This window comes from Mustela erminea, chromosome 2 (genome assembly GCF_009829155.1).
Source record: "Mustela erminea isolate mMusErm1 chromosome 2, mMusErm1.Pri, whole genome shotgun sequence".
Classification (NCBI taxonomy): domain Eukaryota; kingdom Metazoa; phylum Chordata; class Mammalia; order Carnivora; family Mustelidae; genus Mustela; species Mustela erminea.
In genome coordinates this window covers 137885983-137913881 of record NC_045615.1, presented here as the reverse complement: position 1 = coordinate 137913881, position 27899 = coordinate 137885983, and the positions used below count along the sequence as shown (strand labels likewise).

Below are 27899 nucleotides of genomic sequence, written 5' to 3'. Positions count from 1 at the left end.
CCTGGGTTTCAGTTTCCTCATTAGTAAAACAAAAATAACAACCGTACCTTCATCACAGAGCTGCCGTGAAAATTAGATGAATTAAACTGAAAACAAAGTTTGGCACATAGCAACCTCCTCAATAACTATTAATCATTATTCTTTTTTTCAACCCAACAATTTTCTTCCCACACGATTTTTGTTCAGGTGCAACCACAGGATACATAAAGCATTGTGTTCTACTTTTTTCATTTAATGTCCACGTTTTTTTCCACATTCTTATTTTATATATTTATATATACAAATATATATTTATATATATAATTTATATATTATTTTTAGTGACAGCTTGACATTCCATACTATTGTGAGTTTTGTTTAAATATTTCCTTGTAGGGACGCCTGGGTGGCTCAGTTGGTTGGACGACTGCCTTCAGCTCAGGTCATGATCCCGGAGTCCCGAGATCGAGTCCCGCATTGGGCTCCCAGCTCCATGGGGAGTCTGCTTCGCTCTCTGACCTTCTCCTCGCTCATGCTCTCTCTCACTGTCTCTCTTTCAAATAAATAAATAAAATCTTTAAAAAAAATAAATATTTCCTTGTAAAAAATAAATATTTCCTTGTTATTGTATTATTATTAGTGAAGATCTCATAAGCATACTTTGTATTTGATGCTTTATTTAGCAATTGTTCCTGGAGTATAATTCTTGATTTTGTGTCCAACATTTAAAACTCATTCCTACAGGGGGCGCCTGGCTGGTTCAGTGGGTAGAGTATACAACTTTTGACCTCAGGGTTGTGATGTGAGTTCAAGCCCCATGTTGGGTGTGGTGCATACTTAAAAAAAGCCTCTTTCTTTCCTTCTGTGTAGTTTCAAAGAAGCAACTGCTTTCAGTATATGTTGGAAAGAGAAGCAGATCTATCATACCAGAACAGTGAAGTCATTTTCTCTTAGGAACAGACTGTTGATAAAAGACTGATAAGGTCTATACTGTTTTCATCACTGTCATCATCATTCATTCATTCAACAAACATGTATTATTTAGGCAGGATGGGTTACGTCTTTTTCGAGTAGGAAGAGAGTTATAAAAGAAAGCCAGAGATTAAAAAAAAAACGTGATGAGTTCTAAATACAAACATCATTTTATTTATAAACCTCCCACGCTAATTCCATGTGTCTTTTAATGCACAATGTGGAATGTAGGTGCAAGTTAAAGAGGCATTTTCTTCTCTCATGGAACTAAAATTATGTCAACCTGATACTGCTCATCTAAACATACAAATTTTATAGAAGCCATGGGGATATCTTGTAAGAAGGGAGTCCCTATCTCCGAGAAGTGTACATAAATGCCATTTTCCCTGTGCCTCAATATTATTTTGAAATAAATAAGACAGTAATGATATTGTTGGAATCTTCTCCTTGAAGGCAGAAGGAGAAATCTTTTAAGTCCAGCATGACCACATTCCTTCTTTTGATGAGGGCCTACTGTAAAAACTGAGTTGACCTAAACTGTATTCTGTGTGCTATTAAAGCTACTGAACTTTTCACATATGAAATAATAAAGATTAAATGGTTTTTTTAGCCCACCACATCCTGAGTTCAGTTTTACACCTTCTCATCCGTGTAGCTGAAGTACTAGAAAAAAATCTCCCCTGTTGTCTTTATCTCTGTCTCTCTTCTTATCAACATTCTGCTAAAAACAATTGCCAGCACTCTGTACTACTTGCTTGGGGGATAATATACCCACAGAAACCACCTACCTACATTGATAACGTAATGAATGTATTCTTTAGGAAACAGTTTAATATTATGGAAACTATTTTAACTATCATTGATAAGGAATTCTGTTATCTAGGTATTTTGTTTACAGATCCGTTCTCTCTGGTTTTCTTGAGAACTAAGAGGGATAATACAGACATTTTCCTCTCTTTTAAACTTTATGAACGGGTAATACGAGGGTCTGGGTTTGCTGCCCTTTCAGTCAGACTTTGTCAACTTTGAGAACCTTGTTTCATTTCCATTAAGCCAGAAATAGGAGCCACCAGAGTACCCAGGGAGCACAGGCAAAGGGAATTGGAAATCAGTTATTTTAATCACCACAATATCAGTTAACCCTTTAAAACAGTGGCTATCCCACCTTGGGATCAGTTGATTTGATGGAAGTGTTAAGTCCTCTCACTTATACATATATGTATATGAGCATTTTTCTTGGGAGAAAACCAACTTTATTACCATTGTAACCCACTCTCTACACCTGCACATTTTTTCCCCCATATAATTTCACCTCTGCTCCCTCTAAAAACACTGCCCTTGAGAAATTATGTCAATCAGTCAACAGTAGTTTCTGAACGGGATGAGGAGAAGGAGAGATGGGGGCTGGGAAGAGAGAGTAGATCACAAAACAGAACTTGACTAGATCCATTCTGAGTACAGGTCGTTATCCTCAAGGCTCCCACCAGAGTGAGAGAAGATTTGGCATCAGAAGGCCTTGCTTCAAATCTGTAGCATCTTCCCATCTCTCCCTTTCCCTACCCAATGACTTAGGTGACTCATTAAACTTCCCAACCCTTAGGATCCCTGCCCCCCACCTTGTAAAATGGAATGTTGTCCAACGTCTCAGGGTTACTGCATGGTCAAAGGAGAGACAACGCATTTTTTAAAGTCCCAAACAAGCAGGAGCCATAATAACTACTAATGCACTTGTCATTCCCTTAGCTTCATCATAAAGTTTAAAAGAGAGGAAAATGTCTGTATTATCCCTCTTAGTTCTCAGGTTGTCCCCTCATTGAGTGATCATGCTTCACTGTCCCCTTCTCAGAGAAGTCTCCAAGACCACTAGGTGCAAAGCAGCCTCACTGTCCCCACCACACTCAATGTCACCACACTGCTTTATTACAGTCCAGACACTTGTCATATGTGCAGTGTGGTTTCATTTTGTACTTGCTTATTGCCTCTCTCCCCAGACTAGAATAAAAGCTCTTGGAAGCCAGAGCCCTTGTCTTCTTTTCCCCAGAACTGTCATAGTTCACCGCACACGGTGGACGCTCAGATTTCGGTGAGTCAGGATGGCAGTGGTTTAGACGGCTGACCCTCCAGGGGAGGAGTGCCTGGATTTAAATCCCAGCTTTTCAGCTGACTACGGCGGGTGACATCAGGTTGGTTATTTAACTTCCCGGTGCCTCCCTTTCACCGCATGTAAAATGGGTGATTCTGAAATAACGTACACTCTATGGAAATGTTAATATCTGTTAAATACTAAAACAGTGCCTGGCACGCCGTGAGTCTCCTACGAGTGCTGTTTCCTACTCTTCAGTGAGTGACTCAAGTGTTAATACATTAATAGTGAGGGCACGTGACCCTTTAAGTGTACCAGACACGCGCCGATGCCTCCGGTTTGACAGAAAAAGACTTATTCTTGTCATAAAACTCTCGTTTCGCTCCACTGCACCGTGTCACCCGCCTGACCCGCCACCGCTTAGCGGAAGGGGAGGTGCGGCCCTACCCTACTTGCGACAGAGTCCCCAGTCACCCCCAGGTGGCACTGCTCGGGGTTCTCCCGGGCCGGGGCCGTCCCAGACCTCGCGGGGCTGTTGTCCGGGGGTAGGAAGCCTGGGCCGAGGGAGTCCCAGCTCCGCGTTCGGGAACCCGAGGGACGCTCCTGCGACTTACCTGCGTCCCAGCGGGGTCGCGGCCGCTGGGGACGCGCCGGCAACCCACTCCCGCCTCCAGTCTCAAAACCTCCGCAGGGCTCGTGGGAACCGGTGCTGCGGGCCAAAGCGAGCGGGGGCGGGCCGAGAGGGGCGGGGCGGGCCGAGGCGGGGCGGGGCGGGGCGGTCGTGGGCGGGGCCTGCGGGCTCCGGGCTCCCAACCCCGCGGTGCCCGCGGGACTTCACACCGTCTGCGGCTCCGCGCGGCCCGCGCGCTCCAGCCAGGTAAGGATGCCGCGGGTCGGCCGGGGCGGCCCCGGCACTGCGGGACTCCGGGCGGGAGAGGGTCAGGAACTGGCGCGAGGCGCGAGGCGGCTCTCCCAAGCCCAGAGACCGACCCTCCTGGGATGAGGAAGATTTTCTATTCTTCCTGCCACGGCAGGTGAGGGAGCCGGTCCACTCCGGTTCAGGAAGAAGGGACAGGTGCGCGCTCCCGCGTAGCTGCGGCTTCCTGGGCCGCCGCGTCTCCGCCCCTGGAGTTCAGGCGCTGGCCTCTCCCGAGGAGCACCCACCTCCTTTCTCTTTGGGTCCCAGGGCCGAGGCCGCCCCGCGCCAGGTTCAGCGTTGGGTTCACTTCCCAGCGGGGCGGCCAGGTTGGTTCCTCCTCTCTGACTGGGTGGCAGCGCAGTCTCGCTTGAAAGTTGGCACAGTCCGCAGAGACATTCCACGGTTGTACGTGTCCGAGTGCCTCACCCCACCAACTTCACTCTTTTTTTTTTTTTAAATCTGGGAAATTGTTTGAGTCTTGAAAACAGCTGTTCGGTGAAAACATGTATTGGAAAAACTAGGACCTTGATCTGGAGTGTGCACTTCTCCTTGGATCCTAAATTTGCTCTTGATCTGCTCTCCCACCCCTCCCCCCAAGAAGAATAGTACGTTTCTGTGTCCCAGGTTCGGAAACAGTCTCATCTACTGCCATTCTTTGGAAACTGGAATATTTGATCAGAAGGTTTGAAAACAACAGGATGGGCTGGTGGCTAAGTGGGTTTGAAGGTTATCCAAAATAGTTAAGTGTTTTGAGCATATACCCTGTATTTTTCCAGTGAGTGCCCATTTTCCTTTTAGGAAATTCTGAGAATTTGCTCTCTTTGAGATGATTCTCGCCTAAAGAGCTGAGGAGGAAGAAACAACCTCGACACACCAGTGGTTTTCCCAATTAAGTTTAGTATTTAACAGGTCGGTTTGACACTGGTAGCTCAGTGAGCAAGAATCATACGTAATATGGAATATCATGATTTAGACGGAGAAAAGAGAGCGTGTTGTCCTTTTCTTATTTTGTTTTGGACATACTTTTTAGTTCAGTTACGTTTATTCAGTGTTTTGGAAAGACCTATATACTTTCCCTGTACTGTAATTAATCTGATCAATTATTACTACTCTTGCCAATTCATGATGCTTACTGCAATGTGTTTATTTATGTTAATGAGTTTTATTCTTCCCACAAGGGTGTATATGTTTTGATTTCTGGAACTGTATAGGGTAAGTGTTGTAGACACTTGCAAATCAGTGCTGTGCTCTAGTTGGCAAAACCTTTGCTCCACATAGGTCCTTGAACTAAAATGTTCACATCTTCCCAAACAGAAAAAAATATAGAATGCTAATGTACTTTCAACCTGTTTTGCTTATTCTATACTAAGAGAGTCATCATGTTTTCTCAGCAGCTACTACTTAAGGGCAGGGACAATATTTTATCGAACCGTGATAAAGCCCTGAGAATGGTAACCTTTGCTCTGTCAAGTTCAGCCTTGACAGGTGGTTGGAAGGGTCATGGGCAGTGTCTGGCTACTTTTATGCTTGGGGAGGAATTTTCGGTCTCCCTGCCTTCCTCTGCATATCTGGAGTGGTAGGAGCCTGAGCCTTGGGGCCTCCAATTACACCTCTGCTTACTGGTTCCTCCAGGTTGGTCTAGTTGGTCCTTCTTCTCCCCGCCCCAGCTCTTCCAGTTTTGTGGCTTCTACCCTGACTCCACCCCTGCCTGGATTCCCACCCTTAGGGAGAATCAACTTACAGTTCAGGACAGATAGGATAGGTCCACATCTGCCTAGTGCTGGGTCTCCCATGGATGCTTAGTAAATATCTGTTGAGGACAGTGCCACTTGCTTTCAAAGCCCTTATTCTCTCATGTTATGCAGTCTAGAGAGGTAAAGAGAAGGAAGCTGTACTTAGATCGGTAGTTTTAGGGGCCAGCTGCCTTGGATGGATTAGTGTTATAAAGGGAGACATTGGATTCCTTTAGAAAGGAGTGAAATTAGCTTATGGTTGTTGGCAACTGTAAAATCATCCTGTACCATGTGGTTATGGCATGGGGATAACTTCGTTGAAAAGAAGCCTATGAGAGAGGGGCTTAGTAGTTGTCTCAACCCGGACTTGCCGTTTTGTTTCTGGGTTAACCAGTCCTTGCTTGGGTTGAATTATAACTATTACCTTCCTCACCACGTTTGGCTGCTCAGAGCTCAGATGGCCGTAGCTACTGAGGGCTAGATGTAGAAAATTGCACTTTTTTTGTTTGGGAAAAACAAGGATGGAATTTTGCTGAGTTGTTATTAGGGAGACAAAGCGAAAGCAAATAAATGTAAAAATGCCTGGACATAGAAATCAACATGTGTTTTTTGTTTGTTTGTTTTTAAATTTTAACCTTTTAATCTAAATTACATTTTTTTCACTCTCCAGAAACAATCCCTTGTAATTCTTTGAGCTGGTTATTTTGGTATTTACTGCTTGCTACTATTTGAGTTCTGCAGTTTGAAGCATTATCTATTGACTTCTCACTGTGGAAGATGATGATGTGACTCCCTTTATTTTTCTCACCCCCATCTCAACCACAGCTTCCTCATTTTCCCATCCTTGCAGTAGTAGTTAAACAGTAATTTTGGTTCGATCAATATTCATAGCTAAGCCAAGCACAAATTCTTGTTTTCTTTGGAGTTAATCGTTGTTTGTTCATTTATTTAGTTTTGTATGTCTGCATCATTAATTTGACCCAAAACTCTTGGCCAGATTTCCAAAACTTGCCTCAAATGTATCACGTGTTGTCAATTTCATTTTCCTTGCCCTCATCTGGACCAGTTGCCCTCTATACATGGGGACCAGTTGTCAACCTGAAGACCTTTGTCATCATCCTGGGGATCCCCATCACTTCTCTCCTGTTGGATCTCTTGTTAAGCACATGTCTTGCTCTATCTTGGTGAACTCCCTTGTTTTGGTAGAGCACATCTTCATGGAGCTTTTTGGAAAAAGTTGCATAGGATATGCTTTTTTATTTTATTTATTTATTTATTTTTGAGATGGTGAATGCCTGGAAATAGTTCTTTTCCACTGACAATTGACTGTTTAGAATTTTAGGATGGAAATTTTGAAGGCATTGTTTCATTGCCTTCTAAGCTACGGGTGTTGCTGTTGAGAAATTCAGAACTGTTCTGATTCCTCAGATTTTACCTTTAATTTGTGTATAGTTTACAAGCCTGCTGAGTTTTTTATGGAAGTTATAGAATTTTCTCTTCATCTCCATAATCCTGCAATTTCATGATGCTGTACCTTGGTATGGATCTGCTTTCATCCAATGTGCTGGGCTCTTTGAATCCCGAAACATATCTTTCAGTTTGGGAAATTTTATTCAATTGACTGATTAATAATAATTTTCTCCCCTCCATTTTCTGTGATCTTTCTTTCTTTCTTTCTTTTTTTTTTCTTTTGAAGCTCTTATTTATTTATTTGCGAGAGAGAGACAGAGAGAGGGAGAGAGAAAGAGCACACACAGGGGGACGGGGCAGAGTAGAGGGGCAGAGGCACAGGGAACAGCAGACTCCTTGCTGAGCAGGGAGCTGGATGTGGTGTGGGACTCAGTCCCAGGACCCTGGGTCATGACCTGAGCTGAAGGCAGCTGCTTAACTGACTGAGTCACCCAAGCACCCTGTGATGTTTTTTTTTTTTTTTCCCAGAAACTCATATGGTTCATGTATTAGATATTTTGGAATAGGCCTCTAATTTTCTTATATTTTCTCCCCTAATATCTATCTCTCTTTTTCTTGGTTCTGCTTTGGGGGAGATTTCTCAATTTTATCATCTAGTCCTTCCACTGATTTTTTAATAAGTATAATCCCATTTCTAATTATTTTAAATTAGAAGCTCTTTTTTTTCCCCTGAGTGTGTGTGTATGTGCATGTGTGTGGTATATTGAAGGAAAGGAAAAATTTTCCTTTACCCTCAAGACCCAGCTGGACTAAGAATTAAATTTCAATGAGACAGATTAACAGGGGGGAAAAAAGTTTTGTTTCACAGGTACCGAGGTCCAATTATGAACCTGAGACCTAAAGAAATGACTAAAGCAGGCAGTTTTTATATTTTTTAGATAAAGAAACAGTTAAGTCTGTGAAGAATTGACAGGACAAAGAACATTTTGGGAACTTTAATTAGTAAAGAAATCGAAACAGGATTTGGGTGCTGATTGTAAATGAGTAAAAAGTAACAAGGCTTGTTTATACAACCTTTTCGGATCTAATTTCCCATCTCTGGCCGTAAGGATGTCTTTTTACCTTCTGGTATGGGAGGGCACCTTTCACATAGGAGATTTATTTCCTGCTTTCAGGGGACAGAGGAAAGTCTGAGTGTTCTTCTTGCATCGGCTGTCTCTTGGGCAACTTTTATTTAAAATAATCGATGGGGGGCGCCTAGGTGGCTCAGTGGGTTAAGCCGCTGCCTTCGGCTCAGGCCCTGATCTCAGGGTCCTTGGATCGAGTCCCACATTGGGCTCTCTGCTCAGCAGGGAGCCTGCTTCCCTCTCTCTCTCTCTGCCTGCCTCTCTGTCTACTTGTGATCTCTGTCTGTGAAATAAACAAATAAAATCTTTAAAAAAAAATAATCAATGGGCCAAAGTGACACATTTTGAGGTGGTCTCCTCTTGGCCCCTTCAATATCCATTTCTTCTTCTGTTTTATGGTTTCAGTGCTTATCTGTCTTATCTCTGAGGATAAACTTTTTTTGACAGTTTTATCTTTCCATTACAGACTCAGTTTCCCCAAGTTGCTTTTGTCTATTTATTCGTTTAGGTCTCGACCTTTCATCTTAGAGGTTTGCCTCCTATTTCTAATACCCTCTGTGGTCTGCTCACATTTGAGTGGGGGTTTAAAAGCTGAAGATGTGTGTGGCCTTGTTAACTGGAAACTTCCCTGTCTGGTGATCTGGCTGGGGCTTTTATCTGGAGGAACTCTAATATCATTACTTCTTGGGCCGCTGAGAGTCCTCAGAAAAGGCTCTTCCACTTTCCCTGGATGGTGGCGGAGAGCCTGGCTGCCGGTGGTCTGGGAGCTAGGTGGAGAAGAAGGTTGGCAGTCTGAGCATCCACATGTCCCTATAACCCTGTCATGGTGTTTCTAGTAGAACGCCTGAGCTGTGTCTGATGTACCCCGTTCTGGAGACCCTCTTTTGGAGAGGAAGTGGGGGAGAAACTCCAGGTGATTTTGCAAGGATGGGGAGAATCCAGGTGATTGCCAAAGGGATATGGGACATCCAACTGCTTTTCAAAGCAGCTTTCAGTCCTCTCTATTTCTGCTCTCCCCTCTCCCCACAGGCAGTCTAACTGCCTTTAATTATGTAGCATTTTGGAGAAACCATGGTGTGAATCGTGTTGTTTCTTGGCTTCCCCTCACCTCACCACGTGAGGTCTCATGTTGTCATTTTACTGGGCTTTCCGGAGGGAGGTTTTGCTCAATCTGCCATTGGTGCCTTAACCAACGTCCACGAGAGACCAGTGAGCTTCAGCTATGGTGCTGCGCTGCTGTCTTCCTGCCTTGACCAGCGGTAAACTTTCTTTGTCCAATCCAGGCATATTCTCTCGCGGAACCCAGTTTGGACCTCAGAATTCTTCTTCTACCACTTTAAGCATCCACCACCAACCATTTACCCTTGTCGTGGGAGGCAAAACCTCTAGACCTAGCGTGGGTGGGACGGAGCTTACTGGTCATCGAGCCCTTGTTCCTGTTCTCTAGCTCACTGTGTCGAGGAGGACCCGTTCCAGCACCTCCGCCTCTGACTGTCTTACCTTTCAGTGAAACTCCCGGTAAGCCCAATACTGTAATCTGAAAGGCAGGCCTGGTGTTATTGGTGGCCGTGTGGCCTCTAATGGAAGTTACCACTATTTCCTTCTGGAGGCCGGTTTATCATACAATTGCTTTACCAGCAGAAGCATCCTCACTTCCTGTTTCAAAGCTCATGTCTTTCTTGGAATGTGCACCAAGTTCCTGTTTCTGGCTGGGCCATGCAGAAGAAATGACTGATCTATCTGGGACCTCGTGGATGATCAGAACTTTCCCAACCCTGTTTTACCAACTGAATCATTCCTTAGGCTTCTTTAATTCAGTGTGATTTTGCAGCCTTCTTTGCCAGTAGACTGACAATGTCAGCGGGACTTTATGCTTACACATAGAAATGGGGAGAGTCGGCTTCCCCTGAGGGAGGGAAGGCATTTTTCCCAAACCACCTTATCTGTGCAGAAAAAGCAAAGGTGTGTACTCCTGCGGTGATGCCTATGCATCAGGAGTACGGAAAACACCAGCTTTGCTGCATCGGAGTGGGTGCAGCAGTGACTTGCTCTCTGGGGGTGACAGCAAAGGAGAAGGTGGGTAGAACACACCTAGCTGGAGCCCCCCATTGTGAACAGAAACGTAGCCAGTTGGAAGACCTGCAGGACTCATTCTTCCCTCAGTGCATCCAGGGCTATCCTTCTCTTTTCTTTTTTTAAAGGATTTTATTTATTATTTGTCAGAGAGAGAGAGAGCAAGCAAGAGGGGCTGCGGGCAAAGGGAGAAGCAGGGTCCCTACCCAGCAGGGAGCCCAATGAGGGACTCGATCCCAGGATCCCGGAATCATGACCTGAGTTGAAGGCAGACTCTTAACCAACTGAGCCACCCAGGCATCCCCATTATTCCCTTTTCGAAATAGAACCTTTGAAGCCATTGCAACCTCTCTTTCCATGCAGTATGTTTGTCTCTTATGTGCTAAGTGCTTCACCTAAGTTCTTTTTGTCTTCATAGCTGGATCGCAGACTCTCCTAGGGAAGAGTGCAATGCCTAAAAAATACCTGAAGAATGCACTGAATGAATTTTCCAGAGAACTGTGGACACTTAGCAGTTAGGGGGAAAAAAAAAAGATATTTGGTCATAGTTATCCAAGTTGGACCCAATAGCCTAAATTCATTAAATTCTAAATTAGACTTTCACTTTACTTTTGCTGTATAGACTGAAATGTGGAACATGTATGTTTTCCCAAGTGCTGATAACATTCTTTCTTTCTTTCTTTCTTTCTTTTTTTTTTTAAGAGATTTTATTTCTTAAGTAATCTCTACACCCAACTCGGGGTTTGAACTCACAATCCTGAGTCACATGTTTCATCGACCAAACCAGTCAGGCATTGATAACATTCTTAAAAGGACAACACAGATTACTACTAGTACTACTACTGCTGTTTTCTCCCCGCCTGTGTATTTTCTCTTAGCATAGTGTTGTGATTGTCTTGGTTCTTACGTCTAAGAAGAGTGGTTTTTGGAGGAGGGAGGGAAGTATGTGCTGATTAGGTTGTCTAGATGGGTGAGTTTTACATTTATAAAGGAGAAAGATCTCTTTGAATTTTAGCAGTGTACATATATTTCCTTTTGTAACTACATGTCATTCGTTTTTTAAAGTTAAAAGCTTTTGAAATGATTAGCTTACAGAGTATCAAAGTGACAGATTTTCAGTTGTCTTTTACTGTGTAAGATACTTATAATGTAGAACTCTCTGTCAAATATCCTATTCCATTTATCTGCAATATTTGTGAAGTTCTATCCTGATTTCATAGGAAAAGATTTTAATTTTTCTCTATCCTGAATAGAGTTCCAATAATGTCTTTCTGTTACTATTTCCTTAGAAACTCTCATGTCCTCATGTATCTCCCAGTATTATGTTTCAGCCACAACCTATGTAATCTCCACATGACTGCCCCAAAAATGAAACCGTGGCTTTTTTTTTTTTTTTTTTGAGATTTTTAAATTTATCTTCGAGAGAGAGAGGGAGAGAGTACATCAGTCGGTGGGGGTTGCAGAGAGAGTGTGAAGGGGAAGACGCAGATTCTCCTTTGAGTGGGAGCCCAACATGGGGCTCGAAGCCCCCTCAACTTACAGAGATCAGGACCTGAGCTAAAATCAAGAGTTGGACACTCAAGGTGCTTGGGTGGCTCATCCGGTAATCGTCTGCCTTCGGGTCAGGTTATGATCCCAGAATCCTGGGAGTGAGTCCAGATTGGGCTCCCAGCTCAGCAGGGAGTCTGCTTCTCCCTCTGCCCTTGACCCTGCTCATGCTTATGCTGTGCTCTCTCTTTCTCTCACTCCCTCCATTCTCTCCTACCTCTCTCTCTCTTTCTCTCTCTCTCGTGCACGCATGCACACACTCCCCCTTCTCAAATAAATAAATAAATTCTTTTTTTTTTTTAAAGATTTTATTTATTTATTTGACAGACAGAGATCACAAGTAGGCAGAGAGGCAGGCAGAGAGGAGGAAGCAGGCTCCCCGCAGAGCAGAGAGCCCAATGTGGGGCTCAATCCCAGGACCCTGAGATCATGACCTGAGCCGAAGGCAGTGGCTTAACCCACTGCGCCACCCAGGCGCCCCAATAAATAAATTCTTAAAAAAAGAGTCAGACTTGGGACGCCTGGGTGGCTCAGTGGGTTAAGCCGCTGCCTTCGGCTCAGGTCATGATTCCAGGGTCCTGGGATCGAGTCCCACATCGGGCTCTCTGCTCAGCAGGGGGCCTGCTTCCCTTCCTCTCTCTCTGCCTGCCTCTCTGCCTACTTGTGATTTCTCTCTGTCAAATGAATAAATAAAATCTTTAAAAAAAAAAAAAAACATAACATATTAAAAAAAAAAAAGAGTCAGACCCTTCACTGACTGAGCCACCCAGGGTCTCCACAGTCATGGCTTTTTTTTTTTTTCCCCTACAGAGGAGTGATTTCAAGGTTTATTTTTCTGCGGATCTAATTTAAGTGTGCAACGAAGTTGGTTTTTACCATTGGGGTTGTTTTTGTTTCATAGAAGGCAATTGGCTTTCTTTTTTATTTTCCTGCCTTGATTGATAAAAATGTCTGATCCTTTAGCCAGGTGGTTAAGCAAAAATACAATTCAACTGAGTTATGAGTGAATGAGATATATAAGTTGAGGTGTGAATGCTTCTTAATTTTTTAAAGGATTGTCAACTTATTGATCACCCATTGAAACCAGTTATAGAAGCACTGCTTTAAAAAATTCTAGGTCATAGGTTCTGGAGTCGTAGCTGAAAGAGGGTTTTGGGGCTCAGAGCTGGTGACACATCCTTCCATCTTGCCTAGAGTAAGGATAAATCCTTGGATGCCACAAAGATTCCTCAACTCTCAGAGTGATCTATGGACTCTCCCTGCCATCATTATAAAAAGAAAATGTTATTTTACATATACTAATTATTAAAAAAAAATGAAAACAGTGCTGAAGCCTACAAAGAAATTTATTTTATTTTATTTTTTTAAAGATTTTTATTTATTTATTTGACAGACAGAGATCACAAATAGGCAGAGAGGCAGGCAGAGAGAGAGGAGGGGAAGCAGGCTCCCTGCTGAGCAGAGAGCCCGATGTGGGGCTCGATCCCAGGACCCTGGGACCATGACCTGAGCCGAAGGCAGAGGCTTTAACCCACTGAGCCACCCAGGCACCCCAAGCCTACAAAGAAATTTAAAACAACCCCAAAAGCATTCCAGAGAAAATCTTGGTGAATCCCTTTCAGTCATCTCTATCATCATTTGGCTTGTTAAGAATCTTCAGCAAATTTCTAGAAAATAATTAACTTGAGCACTGCAGGCAACTGTTTGTGTAACTCCAAGTTCTATAATCTTTATATATATGCAATATATGTGCACTATACATATATGCATTTTATATGTATAAGATATATTTATATGTATATATGCAGTTACTTTTTGAGATTATAATTAGTTCAGGCATAAAGTTCTTTGGGTAGCATTATTTCATATAGGTGTTTTCTTGTAGCAATAATTCTCATTTTTAATAGAGAAGTGATTATCTTGTCAATATATGATATACTTGATATTCTTCCATGAAGCTCCCAACTGTCTTACTGTTAATGCCTCGCTAGAAGGAAAAACAACCTTAATTTGACAATGACAAGTCCTTGGTACACTGTGAGTCTTCTATAGCATATGAAAATCCTTTTGAAACCTCCCTTTTCAGGGTGCTTAGGTGGCTCAGTCGGTTAAGCTTCTGGCTTTTGATTTTGTCTCAGATCCTGATCTTCTGGTCTTGGGATCAAACCCCTCATCAGGCTTCCTATTCAGTAAGGAGTCTGCTTCTCTGTCTGTCTGTCTCTCTCTCCCTCTGCCCCTCCCCACTGCTCATTCTCTTTCTCTCAAATAAATAAATAAAATCCAAAAAAAAAAAAAGAGAGAGAGAGAGAGAGAAAGGGTTAAAAAAAAAAAAAGAAACCTCCCTTTTCCTTACCTCCCCCAACCCCATAGTATATAGTCAGCCACCTCTCATAAACCCAGTGAAGCAGCTCTTTCTGCCCATGGATCCTTTTTCCAGGCTTTAATAAAACCACCATTTGGTACCAAAGAAAATCAATCAATCAATCACACACACACACACACACACACACACACACACAATGGTATTTTGGACCATTCGTCAATTTTTACACAATTGGGGTTCTTTTCTTTTTTTAAGTAAGTAATGTTGTTATACTTTTTTCCCTTTTGGGGATTATTTTCTTGGGGAGTTTTTCCTCAAAATACCACTTTGGGGTTCAGGATTTCTAACTTCTATTAGTCATCCTCAGAAGGGCACAAAATAATTTTAAAAAGCTCACTAGCTATATAAAGCTATCTAAAGGTACGCCTGGGTGGCTCAGTGGGTAAAGCCTCTGCCTTCAGCTCAGGTCATGATCTCAGGGTCCTGGGATCGAGCCCCGCATCAGGCTCTCTGCTCAGCGGGGACCCTGCTTCTCCTGCTCTCTCTGCCTGCCTCTCTGCCTACTTGTGATCTCTATCTGTCCAAAGAAAAAAACACCAAAAACAAAAAAACAAAACAAAACTATATAAAGTTTCCATCATTCTCTTTTTTGACCTTTCAGATCAACTGTATTTACTTTGTGTGAAGACACAAAGTTTAGGGGGAGCTAGTCAGGCCATGTTATGCACCAAATTGTAGATCAGATAATAAAGCCAGAGTAACCCAACAGGTCCATTTGCAGAGGCTGTGTTCCGGTCGGTGATGTCTATAGCCTCGTTTCGTTTGGTTGGATGTGGTAGGAAAAGTTTCCAGGGATCAATAACAAAAGGTGGAGAAGTCGTTATGGTATCTGTGAAACAACATTTGACCATGGTACCTGGCCTAGAGTTCATGAACCTTTGTGTAAGCAGGGGAAGGCATTATAAGCCCACAGGGAGCTCCAACCCGCCCACCCATTTCCCCATTCTTGGACTGTAAGAGGAAGTGTGTGGGGGGGCGGGCAGGACAACCAGCAATGTGAGGGAATTTTGCGTTAATGTCTTTCTTGATAAAGAACCAGAGTCGAGTGGATTCCTATTCAGATTTTTCCTTGACATCTTCCTGTCTAATGTTTAAAGCTTGGGCTAGATTTTTAAGTCGGCTATTAACTGGTGTTATGTTCCCATGCCTCAGGTTTTCCACCTATTAAGCAAAGCATAATGACACATAATTAACAGTCCACTTCAGAAAGATTCATGGCCTAATGCTTGTAAAGGACTTTGAGCTTTTCAGAGTGTTTTATATACACATTCATGAATAATGAGATGACTTGCTCTGTTTAGCAGAGGGCATCTATATTATGCCCATTTTACAGATGAGAAAAGTGAGCCTCAGAGGATAATAGCTTGCTGAGAACAAGAGGGTAAGTTGAACGTGCTCTCTATGACACTTTTCTTGAACTTTGTGGAACAAATGGAATCTAAAATAAATTCTGCCGTGAGTGTGTATGTGTTGGGAAAGTGGATTTTACACTTTTTAAGCATATACAGCCTTTTGGGGGGGATAGGCATAGGCTAGGCTACTCTTTTGTCAGGGGTGATCATGTTTGACACATTCACTGGAGTTCTTAAAGAGCATTAAATAATTATGGAAGCTAGATATAAACCATGATTTTTGTTTTTCCGTGTTTTATTTATTTATTTGACAGAGACTGAGAGGGAATAAGCAAGGGGAGCGGCAGGCAGAGGGAAAGGGAGAAGCAGACTCTCTGCTGAGCAAGGAGCCTGATGCAGGGTTCGATCCCAGGACTCTGGGATCATGATCTGAGCCAAAGGCAGACGCTTAACCTACTGAGCCACCCAGGTGCCCCAAACTGTGATTCTCAAAGTAACTTTGAAAAGACTCCACACAAAGGTTGTTAAATAAAGTGAGTCAGTGGGAGTTTGGAAAAAATGTTTTTCTGAATCAGCAGTGAGGGGTGGGAACAAACAAAACAAAGGCTAGGCAAAGATGGACATTTCCTAGAACACGAATGTTAGTAAACTAGTCTAATTATTATTATTTTTAAAAAAATGAACAATGTAGAAGAGGGAATACACAGTGTAAGGTCCCAAGTCACAGTCAACATGAACATATTGGGACACTAAAAACCCAACTGCTGGTCTCAAGTCCATGCAGTAGTGAAGAAGGCATTTAGGTAAAATGAATTTATCTGTATATGCAGATGGGCATTCTAGTTTTTTGTTTTTGTTTTTGTTTTTGTTTTGTTTTGTTTTTTGTTTGCTTTTGTTTGTTTGGTTTTTTTTTTTTGAGCAGGGAGCTCAACCAGGGAGCTTGATCCTGGGATTCTGAGATCATGACCTGAGCCAAGGGCAGACACTTAGCCGACTGAGCATTCTAGATTTTACTCAAGAAAGAGATTCAGGGGGCGCCTGGGTGGCTCAGTGTGTTGGGCCACTGCCTTCGGCTCAGGTCACGATCTCAGGGTCCTGGGATCGAGTCCCGCATCGGGCTCTCTGCTCAGCAGGGAGCCTGCTTCCCTTCCTCTCTCTCTGTCAAATAAATAAATAAAATTTATAAAAAAAAAAAAAAGAAAGAGATTCAGATATGATTGTGAACTCTCAACTGAAGAGATTCACTAAATGTATGACTTGGAACAAAAAGGCTAGTTAAATCTTAGGTGTTGCTACAAATAATTCAGAGATGTCATTTTACCCATTTTCAGGTTACAGCATCTAAGATAGTTTCATCAATGTACCCTAAAGATGTAATGGACTTAGAGAAAAGCAAACATATCTGTTGGTGGCAGAGAAGATTGAGTAAAATACTCTCATTGAATCTTTTGGTCCAGAAAGATAAACACATAGGAGACATACGGACAGCTTGCGCCCTCTGATGCCATGGCAAGTGGAGCTCGGTGACACAGGGAGACCATTTGTTTGTACCTTCTGTTCCCAAACAATATACTACCAGCCCCCAATAGTTAATGTTTTTGAGCACATATTTTATGTGCCAGACTCCCTGTGGGGCTTGTTACATGGTTTAGCTCATTTAATACCCGCCCCTCCCCCCATAATCCAATGAAGTGGGCAAGATTATTTCCAACGTTCTACAGATGAAGAGCCAGAGGCTCAGAGATTCAGGGAAATTTGACCTAGTGGTGGAGACAGAGTTGAGAACAATACAGTCTGGCTCGAGAGGGTACAAGCAAAACACACTAGGTGAAATTTATTTTCATAGTATATATTTTGTGTAGCTCAATATAGAAGAAACATTATAATTTCACCGTGTAATCCTACAATGATTATTAATGAGATGTCAGAAACAGCTCAGGCGCTTGATGATGAGTAATAGGACCCAGGATAGTGCAAGGCCAGGCAATGACTTCCATAGTGCGTGGATGCTGTAAGATGTCGTCCTATCAAACAATAAAGTTGCAGCTCGTAGAGAAACATTTTATACTGCTTCAGTTTTAAATTTTAAATTGAAATGAACTAGAATGAAGTAAAACTAAAAATGTGGTTCCTCATTGGAACTAGCCACAGTTCAGGAGCTCAGTAGCGATCTGTGGCAAGTGGCTGCCATATTGAACGGTACAGCAGAAGTTATTCTCTGTCTCCAAAGGGCCCTGGACTCCCAGACACTCCATCCCCACCCCTCTACCCTGACCTCTGTGAGTCCCTAGCTCAGCTTCCTTGCCTCTGCCCAGGGCCAACATGTACAGTTGTACAGGTTATGCACTGTAAAATTCTGGGATGTCATTCACATTGGAGATATAGGAGATTTGTTCATTTACTGTGACAGGTTATTGGAAAATGGAAGTAATTATTTTTCTTTTTGGAAGTAAAATTCTTAAAGGAACTTTTTTTCTAATTCATGCAAAGGCATTTTTGGGGAGGTGATTGTAGTTCTTCTGTTTCTGATGTAGGAATGATGCTAGGGGTCAAAGCCGATGGCCAAGAAAGAATTCTTGAGATGAGATGTCTTTGGTGCAGAAAGGTAGTTTTATTAAAGCATGGGAACAGAACCCGCGGGCAGAAGGAGCTGCACTGGGGTCATGAGGAGTGGCCCATTATATACTTAAAAGTTGAGAGGGGATTAGGGATAGTGTAAGCAAGCCTCTCTGGTATTTTGGAAACAAGGTTTCCAGGACCTCTAGGGGGCTAGCTATTATTAGGAAAAGGTCATTTATTAGTGTTTAGTAAAAACCCTATCATGAGACTTTTCAGATGTATATCAGTAGGTCCTGTGCTTGGAAGATGATTGCCAACATGTATTTTGGGGGGTAGAGATAAAGGAGGTTTCCAAAGGAATTTTTTATGTTAAAGTAGACTTACAGGATCCTAGGGGTCAGGCTAAGATTGCCTTTTGCCCTTAGGAAGTCTTAACATCGAGGCAGCTGGGTTCCTAGAGGAATGTCACTTGGCCTTGTTCAAGGATTTGTCAATGGGCTGTAGGTAGTAAGGAAGCATAATCTTTTCTCTTCTGCCTTTGTTTCCCACATTGTATCTTCTTAGCATTCCAACAGCTGGGCCCAGGCATTATTCTCTTGTTTGCTCAGCCCTGAAAGTAATGAAGTAGCTTTAGTCAACCCTCCCTCTGCCCCCCAAGTAATGTCACACAGAATTACAGTCTTCCTTGTAGTTTACCTCAGAGCTATATGTTTCTTATTCATGAGCACAGTGGGTTCTCATGATTGTATTATTTATTTAAATACTGATTTAAATAGTGTTCTTAGTGTCACTTAGGCCCTTGCATTGTGTCCTCAGTTGCCCTTAATGAAACTTGACCCAGAGCTGATTATCCAAGTGCTGACAAGGTTCTCTCTTTCACCGAGTCACAGTTCACCCTTCATGTGGTACCCTTGTTCTAAATAATAATAATTGTCATTATTGTTAATTATTACTCATAACAGCTACCATTTATTGATCACTTTGTGTCAAGCGTTGTGTCTATCTAGCAATTTATGTGCATTCTTCCATTCACTCTTTCCAAAGATCTCTAGGAGGTAGGTGCTATTATTATCCCCGTTTTATAAGGAGGAAACCGAGGCACTGAGAAATTAAGTAATTTACTTGAGGTCACACAGCTAGTAAGTGTCAGAGCTGAAATTTAAAACCAGTTCTGTCTGACTTCAAAGCCCTATGATGTGGAACTGTTGGGGTTCAGAGCCTACGGCCAAGAAAGAATTCTTGAGATGTCTTTGGTGCAAAAAAGTGGTTTTTATTAAAGCATGGGAACAGGACCTTTGGGCAGAAAGGGCTGCCCTGGGATTGTGAGGAGCGATTGATTATATACTATGGAGGTGTTGGGGGTAAAGACCAAGGGAAGTTTGCAAAATGACTTTCATATGCAAAAGACTCACAGGATCCTGGAGTCCTAGCTATTGGCCAGCTGAGGTTGTTTTTGCCTCTAGCAAGACATTAACCCTAAGATCGGGAATTTTCTGGAGGAATGCTCTGCTTCCTGTCTGCCTCAAGTGTTTGCCAACGGGCTCCATAACACAATAAAAAAGAATGGGAAAAAAATTAAGGACATTTAATTTTATCTACATTTCTTTCTGCCTCTGCTCCCCACCTCACTTCTACCCTTTAAGTAGCGGGACTGTGCATCTCTTTTGTTATCTGGGGACCGACCAACAAGTGACTACACTGCAGTGGACTCCAGATTTTCTTGCCTGGACTTCCTTTGGGGAACTTCTCTGTCCACAGTTCCTGTGGTTTGGGTGGGGTGGACACGGAAGCCTGGGGTTGGTCATGTGACTTGTGGCCAATGGGAGAAGTGCCTCCATCTGACCTGGTGATTGGTTCAGAGGTTAGCACATGACCCAGCTTTGCTCAGTTAGGCTCCATTTCTGCTCCAGTTAGGAAGGGAGGCATTCTTTTCCTGTGGGATTTTTTTTTTTTTCTCTCCTGCTAGAGTGATCTAACCTGGAGTTCCTGGTGGCCATCTTTGCCTGCTCTATGGGGGAAGCTTTTTGAAGTAGGAGAAAATGATGAAGCTGGCCCGCAGGGAGACATGTCACTGAACAGTGGTGGGAGCACAGACAGCAGCATTTAAACTCCGGGATTCAGGGGTGCCTGGCTGGCTCAGCCAGTTAAGCATGGGATTCTTGATTTTGGCTCAGGTCATGATCTTAGGGTGGTGAGATCGAGCCCTGCACTGGGCTCCCTCGGTTTCGCCTCCCCTGCCCCACCCCCCTTGGGCCCTCTCTCTTTCAAAATAAAATAAAACAAAATAAAATAAAATGAAAAACGACCCAGGATTCAGATGTGCCTGAAGCAGCTCAGCCCTGCTTGGTTTTGTGAGCCAGTACATTCCTTTTGTTGTTGTTGTTGTTGTCTGCTTAAGTGGAAGTTATTTGAAATTGAAAGAGCCATGCCTAAGATACCGACTTTCCAGAAGGTGAATAGATTCCTCATTGCCATTCTTTATCTACCCTTTGGATGAGCCCCCTCCCTCGTTCTTGGGTCTTGGTGCCTACTGTTGCCTGTACCTTGCCTGGAGGCCTTTGATCCCTGGAAACTCGAGGTACTCATCTTGCTTTTTCCCTTTTAGGTCTCTGAGCTCTGTCCTAAGGAAAGGAGATAGCACACCCAGCCCCTTCGCACTACTTTCCCCCACCCTCCCACCTCTCCCCCCCATTACAGAGCCCACACACAAGGATAAGTATTATGCCATGAGTGCAACATTGGAGAAATGTGTTCTTCGTAGACATTACAAATTATTCATCAACCTACTTTTGAATGCTGATCAAAGACTGTTGAGTGCTTAACTCATCTGGCCTCTGACACTATCTGGGACTTCCGCCAGTTTAGGCCTAGCCTTTGCCTCTTATCCCTGGTTTCCTTGGCTCCTAGCCTTTCTGATCAGCTCTCTCCTAAAATGCTCTCAACTCCCCTATGATTCTGAACTTCCATTCTTCTGCTGGCTTCCTTCCTAATCTTTCCTACGGTCCTCCGAGGGCCATTGTTCCACTGTGAATCAACACTCCCACACCCCAGCCTCCTCACATGATGAGAAGCTCTCTCTGCTATAGCCTTCTGGCTTCCCTTTGCTGCTTTCCCTTTTAGAGATAAAGCCCTTCATGCACACACCCTCTCGGACTTTCTTTTTGCCACCAATCTCTTGGTCGATCCCCCTGATAACACTCACCTGGTTCATGGTCTTCTCTGCAGACTCTGCCATCTCTTCATTCTCTTGCACAACTAACTTGACAGGTCTGCCATGAGGCTGCTTTGAGGGAGTAGTTAATTATGGCAGGAGTGGAAAATAGGGAGATTTCATGAAAGAGATGACCTATGATCAGGACCTTAAAAAATGAGTGGCATTTCAGCAGATGCTCTTCTAGGCAGAACAACCCAAGCAAAAGTATGAAAAGGCCCAGTGTGTTTGCTTTCTCAAACACTGGGAAATAAATGGTAGGAAGGGGGGGTGGCCCAGATTGGGTCTGACGTGATTATACTTACTTAAGATTAAGGAGCGGCTCTAAAAAGAGTCCAATATAGAGAATGCAAGAGATAGAACAGTCTTTATTATAAAAGGGAGAAGAAGTACTTTGAAAAGTTGCAGAGGTGGAGTGATACTGTAAGTTACAAGATGGAGACATTGGGCTGTTTAGAAAAAGGGAAGATGAGTAGTTAAAACAGTTTAAGAAAGATCATAAGAAGACTAGGGATGTAGAGAGAAGAGATAGTGGAAGAAAAAAAATGGAAAGATTTGCAGAGCAGATGGGTTATAAGGAGACAGGAAACAGGGCAGAGTAACTGGGCAGGGCATCTGCAGAACGTGGAGGCCCTGCGTGGTGCTGTGAGATTTGAAGGTGGAGGAAACAGCTCAGACCAGATGTGAGTCAAATTAGTTGGCCTTTTATGATGTTATATGTAAAGAGCAAGAGAACTTGTCTCTTTTATGGTGGCGAAAATGACTGAAATTATCTACGCATAGGATGTTTCTCAAACTGTTTTATAGAATACTACAGCTCTGGGAGATGTTTAAGGTTTAAGGGCTGTGGAGTGAGTTCTGTGATCCCATAAGGCTGGGAAAGGCAGCATTCTCTATGATTCACAGAGCCTGTCCATGTAGAAAAGGCTGTGAGGAACGCACATAAGAAACCAGTTTGGCGTTGTGCAATACAGCTTGGCCCAAATATATGTGTTCATTCATTCAACAAGCCTGTGGTAAGCACCCCTTATGATAGTATGTTTTGTTTTGATTGGGTTTAAATACATACATTTTTCTTTTTCTTTTTAAATTATAGTTGACACACAATGTCACTTTCATTTCAGGTGCACAAAGTAATGATTTGACAACTCGAGGTTATGCTATGCTCACCACAGGGGTAACGACCATCTGTCCCCATACAATGCTATAACAACACCAACGACTATATTCCTGATGCTGTGCCTTTCATTCCCATGACTGACTTATTCTATACCTGGAAGCCTGAACCTCCCCCTCCCCTTCACCCATTTTGCCCATCCTCCCAACCTCCCGCCCCCCTGGCAACCACCATGTACCGGTTTTTTCTCTGTATTTATGGGTCTGTTTCTGCTTTTATTGTTTGTTCATTTATTATTTTTTTTTGATTTTACAAAAAATGTAAGAGTAAAATCACATGGTATTTGTCTTTCTCTGTCTAACTTATTTTACTTAGCATAATACCCTCTAGGTCCATGTTGTCACAAATGCCAAGATTTCATTTACTTTTTATGGCTGAATAATATTCCATTGAGATTTTATATACATATCTTTATATTATATAATTATATATTATGTATATTGTATTATGTATAATGTATTATGTATATTATGTATACTATATATTATAATATATTATATATTATATATATGGATAAAGATTATATGTAATCTTTATCCATTCATCTGTCAGTGGATACTTAGGTTGCTTTCTTTTGTTTTTGTTTTTATTTTTGTTTTGGGGGGGGAGAGGCAGAGGGAGAGAGAGACTCTTAAGCATGCTCCATGCCTATCGTGGAGCCTGATGTGGGGCTCAGTCTCACTACCCTTGCGATCATGACCTGAGCCAAAATCAAGAATCAGTTGCTTAACTGCCTGAGCCACTCAGGTGCCCCAGGTTGCTTCCATACCTTATCTATTGTAAATAATACTGCAACAAACATAGGGGTGCATATATCTTTCTGAATTTGTGTTCTTGCTTTCTTTGGGTAAATGCCTAGTAGCGGAATTACTGGATTGTATGGTATTTCTAATTTTAATTTTTGAGGGACTTCCATACTGTTTCCCACAATAGCTGCACCAATTTACATTCCCCCAAATAGTGCGAGAGGGTTCCCTTTTCTCCACATTCTCAATACCACTTGTTCTTTCTTGTCTTTCTGATTTTAGCCATTCTCACAGGTGTGAGGTGGTATTTCACTGGGGTTTTGATTTGTATTTCCCTGATGATGAGGGATGTTGAGCTCCTTTTCATAAATCTGTTGACCATATGCTGGTACACTTTGGGCACTGCCCCTGGTCCTATGGCAGAGAATAAAAGGAGCCAGTGTCCCTGCTTTTATGAAGTTAGGGTCTGGTATAATCTAGTAGGTCTTAGTGTTCTGAGAAATACAATTTGGGAATCTGGAGTTAAGGTGTTTATGTATTCCTGTTTGGGCTCTGGAAGGGACTGGAGTGATAGGCTGCCTGCTTGTCTCTCTGTCTCCACATCTCTGTATTATACCAGTTCCTTCACCTCTTGGCAAACTGTTTCCTGCACCTCCTGCCTTGGGCATGGACAGAGCTGATGACAAGTAACTTTCAGGTCTGGGAAGTTGGTGACTTGCCTGAAGTCACCCAGCTAGTAAGTGGCAGAACCAGAGCCAGACCCCAGTTCTACTGGCTCTAGGTTCTATGCTCATTCCAGTCTTGGTGAAAAGGGACGATTTGATATGCCTGAAAATTGAAAAAAAAAAATTCAATAGACTGAACACATTAAGTGAGATGCTATGGATTATGCCAAGTTAATTAACAATGGTAGAGCTGCCTTAGGTATCACCACCACTACCGCCACCATTTTTGAGTAATTGCCATGATCCATGTACCATGAGAAGCACTTTAGATATATTTTCTTATTTAATTTTTATATCAACTTAACAAAGTGGCAGTTGTTACCCCATTTAACAGATGAGGACACAAGCTCAGAGAGGTGAGTAGCGAGCCCATGTTCACAGAGCCAGGAAGGAGCAGAGCCACACTTCCATACTAGGCTGTTTTCAGAGCCCAAACTCTTACCTTCATTTTCTATTGGGTGAAATATTTTCACCTAATTAGGTGAAATATTTTCTCTGCTTCTAGACTTCGCTGCCAGAGTCCGTCTGTCTTTTCTCTCTTGCCATTTCATCTTCCCTAGCTCTTTCACCTTTCGAAAAACCTGATCAGAAAGGATCTGATCATTTATTCTGTAAGTCAGGTAGCATTCATCCGCTATTTAATGAGCATCTACTATGTGGAGGAAATGCTGAGGATCCAGTGATGAATACACAGAATGTTTGTGTGGAACTTCCACTCAGTGGGGAGTGCACACAATTAAAAAAAAATCAAGAAAAATGTCATGTACTGATAAGTTTTATTTGTTTTCTCAGTCACTCATTTGAGTACAGTTGGTATGATCAGTATCACTTAAATCATCAAAACAGAGGCCTAAGAGTGACTGGTTATCTACTTTAGACTGGGGTCTCAAGGGAAGGCTCTGTGTAAAGAACAGGAAGAAGACTTAGGTGGTTTAGTGGGTTGGGGGGAGAGTGTTAACAGACGTAGCTGGATAAGTAGGTGGTATGTTAGGTTAAGGAGATGGGGTTTTAGTTTAAGGGTGGAGAAGCTATTGAAAGATTTAAGTAGGACTGAGGACATGAATTGAATTATGTTTTTATTTTAATTTTAATTTTTTTAAAAAAGATTTTATTTATTTATTTGACAGAGAAAGATCACAAATAGGCAGAGAGGCAGGCAGAGAGAGAGAGAGAGGGAAGCAGGCTCCCTGCTGAGCAGAGAGCCCAATGCGGGACTTGATCCCAGGACCCTGAGATCATGACCTGAGCCAAAGGCAGCGGCTTAACCCACTGAGCCACCCAGATGTCCCTGTTTTTATTTTTTTAATTTAATTTAACTTTTTAAAAAAGTTTATATTGATTGGCAAATGGAAAAATGATTATAAGATATGGAAAGAAGTAGTGGATTCATTTTTAAAAAAGATATATTTATTTTAGGAAGAGAGAGCGCGAGCATTAGTAGGAAGGGCCGAGGGAGAGAGAATCTGAAGCAGACTCTGTGCCGAGCACAGAGCCCAATGTGGGGCTCGATGCAGGGCTTACTCTTATGGTCCTGAGATCATGACTTGAGCTGAAACCAGGAGTGGGGCACTTAACCGACTACACCACCCAGGTGCCCCAGGAAGTAGTGTATCTATTAGGAGGTTATTGCAATAGTCTTGACAAGGCATGATGGTGGCTGTATCAGCTATTGCCACAGTAATGCCATGTAACAAATATCCCATCAACTCAGTGGCATTCAGGAATAAGGATTTATTTTTGCTTATGAGGTGATAGGAGAGCTGGGTAGTTCTTCTGACGTGGGTTTGGCTCAGCTGATCAGGGTCAGCTAGGCAGCTCTGCAATATTGCCTTGATTCTCTGATGTGTTGGAAGGGCTCGCTGACGGCTATCTCGGATGGCCTCAGTGGAGGTGGCTGGGGCAGCTCTGCTCTCTGTGTTTATATTATGTCCCTCTAGTAGGCTAGCCTGGGCTTATTCTCAGGCTGGCCCAGTCACAATCTCACACTGATTGCAAAGAAGCAGAAGGGAGTAGAAACCAGCAAGCAGGTTTTAATGCTTTAGCTTATGTTAAGTTTACTACTGTCCTGTGGGACAAGGCAAGTTTCCTGGGTACACCCATAGTCAGTGTGGGAGGATATTGCCAAAGGCCAGAGACACAGAGGTGTGAAAAGGTACAGAGAGCTATGAAAAGTCAGGGTCCTGAGTGCAACAGATTGCACGAATGAGAGAAAAGTAAAACCTTAAATGTTCAGATGTAGGGTATTTTGGAGATGCAGTTCAAAGAACATGGTCATGAATTAATTTTGAGGTATGAGACAGAGGAATGAATTAAAGGTAACTCTCTGATTTTTGACTGAGCAGCTGGGGAGGTGGTAAAGCCATTTTCTTAGATGGCAAAGACTAGGTTAAGAATAAGTTTTAGGGGAGTATTTAGAGTTTTGTTTTAGACATGTTATGTTGGAGATACCTATTGGATATTCAAATGATGACATCAGGTTTGCAATTGGATGAGTAAGTCTGAGGTTCCCGGGGCCAGGGTTGGAGATGTAGATTCCGGAATCAGCAACATGCAGGTGGCCTTTCAAGCGAGGCAGCTGGGTGAGGCCATCCCTGAGGAGAATTTAGGGACGAAGAAGGAAAGCAAGCTCTGGTACACAGCAGTGTTCCACAGTAAAACAGAGAGCAAAGCAGACTGAGAAGGTACGGCCTCTGAGATTGGAAAACCATCCAGGCAACTTTGGTGTCACAGAGAACTGAGAGACACTAAGTGTTTCAAGGAGAGAATGGTCAGCTGTGTTTGAACACTGCTGGGAGGTAAGATAAGAAGTGAGAGGTGTCCACTGGGTTTGGCCACAAGGAGGTCCTTGGTGACCTCAACAAAGGCAATGTTGGTGGAATGATAGAGATGGAAGCCGATGGGAGTGGTTTGTGGAAAGCACATGAATGCATCCTGTCTTTCAAGAATTTCTGCTATAAAGGGACTCAGAAGGGATGTAGTTGTTGGAGGTGAATGTGGTGGGTCAAGGGAATGGTTTAGGTTTGGGAACCTAAGTGATGTCGCTATGCCAAAGGGGGTCACTGACCCACAGAGGAGATCATGTTCACAGTAGGGAGGGGGAACTGCAGCCCAGAAATATTCAAGATGGCAAGAGAGGCTGGGCTTGAGAATCATAATAAACTTCAGTCAGTGTATTACCTTCTTCAGGGGGTACTTGAGTTCTGTATTTTATTTCTGGTTTTTGGAACGAAAGGGTATACCCACTATTGGAAAAGTTCCAGCCTTCAGCCAGGGTCGGGGAATATGAGCTCTGTTGTCAAACTAGGCAGACTGAATGCTTCTGTATCAGGCTCACTCAGGTGCCATTGTAGAGGAGAGACCTCTTTGGAATTATTCCGTCTCTGGAGGTGGTGCTCAGTGTTTCTTATAATGATAGTGAAGTTTTTTAGATTTTGAGATGGGTAGCAAGTTAAGCAGGTCCCAGACAGAGCTCAGAAGGGAATGCAGATTAATGTGCCACTTCCTTGTCCAGTAATACTAATAGAGGAACCAATGACACCCAGCAATATGGGTGTAACCATTTATGCATGAACTAGAAAACTTTAAAGTGATTGGCTAATGCCATTCAGTAGATCCTAGACAAGACATGCATTCTGGAATTCTAGCCGAGTGACAGAAATTTTGCTTTTTATGTTTTTCAAGCCAGTGTAAGCTAAATTTTAAAGTGTAGTGTAAAGCAAAATGTATTAAGTAAATGGTAATTTAAAGTGTATTTTGTGTAAGTTCAAGTACATATTTGGTGGGATTTAAGCAATTATTTTCATCAACCCTCCTGGGGCCTATCTTCTGTGTGTAGTGGGTACGGATGGTGGTGTGAAAAATGCAGTACCCCGTCTTAGAGTGTTTTGACAGCTTTGGAAGGT

General features: G+C 42.8%; 1 protein-coding gene and 1 long non-coding RNA gene across 2 annotated transcripts in view; one reads left to right on the top strand and one right to left on the bottom strand.

Moving 5' to 3' along the window:
- The first annotated feature begins 3808 nt into the window (after window positions 1-3808).
- TEC (tec protein tyrosine kinase) overlaps window positions 3809-27899 on the top strand; it is a 140295-nt gene continuing 116204 nt past the window's right edge. The window contains exon 1 of the mRNA XM_032334243.1: window positions 3809-3911. The gene's annotated coding sequence lies outside the window, so the exon portion shown is untranslated. The remainder of the gene's footprint in view (window positions 3912-27899) is intronic.
- On the bottom strand, window positions 19396-27095 carry LOC116585062. The gene is made up of 3 exons (XR_004283451.1): window positions 27084-27095; window positions 22419-22424; window positions 19396-19482 (listed from the first exon to the last, which is right to left on the bottom strand). It is a non-coding gene; the product is annotated as an uncharacterized LOC116585062 (long non-coding RNA).